This window comes from Belonocnema kinseyi, chromosome 8 (genome assembly GCF_010883055.1).
Source record: "Belonocnema kinseyi isolate 2016_QV_RU_SX_M_011 chromosome 8, B_treatae_v1, whole genome shotgun sequence".
NCBI classification, from domain to species: Eukaryota; Metazoa; Arthropoda; class Insecta; order Hymenoptera; family Cynipidae; genus Belonocnema; species Belonocnema kinseyi.
In genome coordinates, this window is record NC_046664.1 from 131,934,417 (window position 1) to 131,938,195 (window position 3,779).

At 31.5% G+C, this 3,779-nt stretch overlaps 1 protein-coding gene across 2 annotated transcripts in view; it reads right to left on the minus strand.

The window, feature by feature from the left end:
• Nucleotides 1-3,329, minus strand: part of LOC117178127 — a 406,121-nt gene extending 402,792 nt beyond the window's left edge. For both annotated transcript variants that reach the window (XR_004467801.1, XM_033369384.1), the window contains exon 1: nucleotides 3,264-3,329. The gene's annotated coding sequence lies outside the window, so the exon portion shown is untranslated. The remainder of the gene's footprint in view (nucleotides 1-3,263) is intronic.
• Between the last annotated feature and the right edge of the window lie 450 nt (nucleotides 3,330-3,779).

Genomic DNA, 3,779 nt, shown 5'->3' on the forward strand with positions numbered 1-3,779 from the left:
TTTTTAAATTACATTTTTGCGAAAGCTTTTTTTATTTTTGTTATTCAAAAACATTAAGCACATTTCACGGAAAGCGTAAAAATGTAAGCAATAGTTTTTTCTTTGAAAGAAGAATTAAATTTTGCATCACCTACCAAATTTGTAACATCGTGCGCTTGGAAGAAAAAAAATTATCCCTAAATTTTCTCTGTACCTTACAAAGCTTTTCAAATAAAAACTCGATATATATATTTATTTATTAATTTATAATTCAATTTTTGCTAACGCTTTTTGTATTTTTTAGAATTAAATTTTTGTATCGTCTTCCCTATTTTTGAAAACGTGCGCTTGGAACAAAAATCTCGTTAAATTTTCTACGTACCTTGTAACGCTTTTCAAACAGACTCGAAATATAAATTTATATATATTTATATTCATTTAAAATTTTATTTTTGCGAACGCTTTTTGTATTTTCTCAAATACTAATGTTGTATTTGTAATCAATAAAATATATTTATAAAAAATTCTAATTGTTAAGATTAAAGAATTTCCCAATTCGGATATTTTATAAATCGGCCATTTTCTGTCGCGAAATTTATTATTCGGGAATTTTCCAATTCGGTAATATTATAAAATGTCGGGAATTTTGATATTTGTGAATTTTTCAATTCGGTAATATTATAAACTGTCGAGAATGTTATTATTCGGGAATTTTGCAATTCGGGAATTTTATAATTCTGAAATTTTACTATTCGAAAATTTTATTATTCGGGAATTTTCCAATTCGGTATTTTTATTTTTCGGCAATTTCATTATTGGTGAATTTTATTTTTCGGCAATTTTCCAATTCGATATTTGTATTTTTCGGTAATTTTATTTTACGTGTATTTTATTATTTGGGAATTTTCCATATCGGTATTTTTATTTTTAGACAATTTTACTATTCGCGAATTTGATTAATCGAGAATTTTCTAATTCGGGAATTTTACAGCGTCGGGAATTTTATTTTTCGGGATTTTTCAGTTGTCCCCGAACTTGTTTTAAAAATATGTCTAGCGGAGGCGAAGACCTTGCCTGTTGATACCACGATCAAAACAAAGCACGATTTGTTGCCATTTACCTTATATGGAAAATATAATACAGGAGCACAAAGAAGGTCGGGAATATCGCTTTCAAAATAATAGAATAATTCTCACGTTTGGGCTGAAATCTGGAAATATTAATTTTTCTCTATTCTACGCTTATTACCGGGTTTACTGGGACCTGTCATGTTTATCGTGTACAAGAATTACATTCAAATTGATCAGGATTCATTAAAGGTAGTGTGATAAGGCTAACTTCAGTGATGTGCCAGGTGGAGCATTTTTCTTGAATTTCTACAATTAACCACACAACAAACTCTTGCATCCTTTTCCTTACTTATCCCCATAAAACGGAATTAAAACCGAGGCATTCAAGAAATAAAGTTCGGTGCAACTGCCATAACAAGATCAAAACAATACGACTTTCAAAAAAGTACCTACGAATGTAAATATCTCTTTCAAAAATTACTTTTTAACTTTTTATATGCGTAGCTACAGAGGTTCACTTAAAAGACATGACCGTTAATTCTGCAGTCGCCACCTCGCGCGCTGTCAGTCATTTCTAGATTTTAATTTGGAAATTGCACGTAGTCATTAAGGATATGCTGTAGCGTATCCATTCCATTCACCCGGTCCTCTAGGACAGTTCTACTATACTCAAACCTGCACGTTCTTCCACCAAGCTTCAATCCGCAAGAGAAAAATTGAGTTTCCTGTAATTGTATTAGCTTTAGACTCTATAGCTGCACCTCCCTGAAGAAAATAGCGCCTAAAAACAACTTGTATATAGGCATAATAAGGCGTTGTTCAAAATATGTCCTACATGCCATATTCTGGTTCTTAGAAGACTAGGGTCGTTTTGACCTTTACAGTTAAAATCCTCATCATTCCAAAGCCACCGTAAGGCTCCCAAAGGTCGTCACTGATCCTCTTTAAATTTGAAAAATTATTTACATTATTTATCTTCATGGTATTTATTTGTTATGTGATAATACACTTGTTTATATGAATATCTTTGTATTATTTACCTGCAATACATACATATGTACTTCGGATGGAAAATCTGAAAATGTTGTCCATTTTTATCTCAAACAGTTAACTAGATACATACAAATAGCGTATAGTCATATCATGAATTCTTACAGTTGTAAAATTTCAAATCTTAGCAGGCATTATTTATTTAGTGCGAAATTGTCTACATGCTTCCTCCAAATGGCCAGCCCTCTCAGTGTCGTCCACGTTAGGAAGGCGAAGGTATAATAGACATTAAAATTTACAAAGGAAAACTTTTTCAATTCTACGATAGCAATGGTAAAGCTTAATCCCTTCTTCCTAAGGGCCTCTAACATACACAAGCAAAATATGATGCTATCAGTGGTGTCGGAACGCGGATATCTCTGGTATGTGCAGTACCCGATAATAAGCGTGGAATAGACAACTCTCACTCTTTTGAGTTAAAATTATTTAAATTCACACATTTGAATAGCTTTCCTTGGTGCATTTTTTAAGGCGTCTAAATAAATTATTAAAATATAAATAAATATAAATTTGGATATTTTTCGAATTTATAAGTTATAAAAAGTTTTAATAAGGAAAAATAATTTAAATAAATGCTTTCGTTAAATTTTAATAAGTTGATAGGATTTGCACTTTTTCTGTTCCCGTGGGGAGATTTTTAGACGCAGGAAGGAGGCGGTACTTATTTTAGTAGCCAACGGGAAGTTGGTGGTAACTTTTAAATGTGTATATAAGCACTTTATTATTTTTCAGCAGAATTCAAATTCAAATTAATTTTTACCTGCATCCGTTTTTTTTTCTCCTAAATCTAAAATTTTACAACAGGTCAACATGATTATTACGCTTTAAAAATAAAACACATACACACAAAAAGTACGTTAATTATTCAAGAAAAAACAACGACGATTTATTTTTTATTCTTACCGCCAACCAATTTTATCTGATGCTTCTATTATTTTCGTCTTTCACACTTTTAGCACTTTCAACAGAAACCGATATAGCTATAAAAAGTATTGGACACTATTATAAACAATAATTAATACATTAAATTTTGACAACAATCAAGAAACAAATCTCCGGCATATAATTTTACAGCTAAAATATGTGGTGTGTTGTCAGCTAAAACAAAAACTCTTGCATATCGGTAATCGAGATCGTAAATTACACTGTTCCAAAAAATATTACCTATGTGTTCATGGCGCACACTTGACACAGATCACTCTTTAGAGGAAAAGTATACATGTCGCATGCACGTTTCTCCTCCACTACGAAACATACATCGGCTATCTGCTCTTCTTCGTATCGCGCTCCATGCTACCTTCGTTTCAGGTTAGTCCTCCGTAAAGTAACAACATGTACTGCCTACTGTAGGAAGTTCATTTTATTTCAGTTCACCTCTAATTTATTTACGCTAAGCTTTTATTGAACTCTCAGTTTGGAACTATTGCAAAATGACGTATATATTAGCAAAAGTCATCCCGGTAATTTTTTCTACTTTTGAGGTTTTTTCGTCCCAAAAAAACAATGACAAAAAATTTCTCCTGCAATGTAAGAATGCTATGATATATATTTTCAGAATGAACCCAAAAATGGAGAAAATGTTGGATACTCAACAGTTGCTGTTCAAATTGTGCATTTAAATTCATCGAGCAGATCTGGATTGCATTTTTACATTCACATTTCCTACAGATTTGAAAAAAC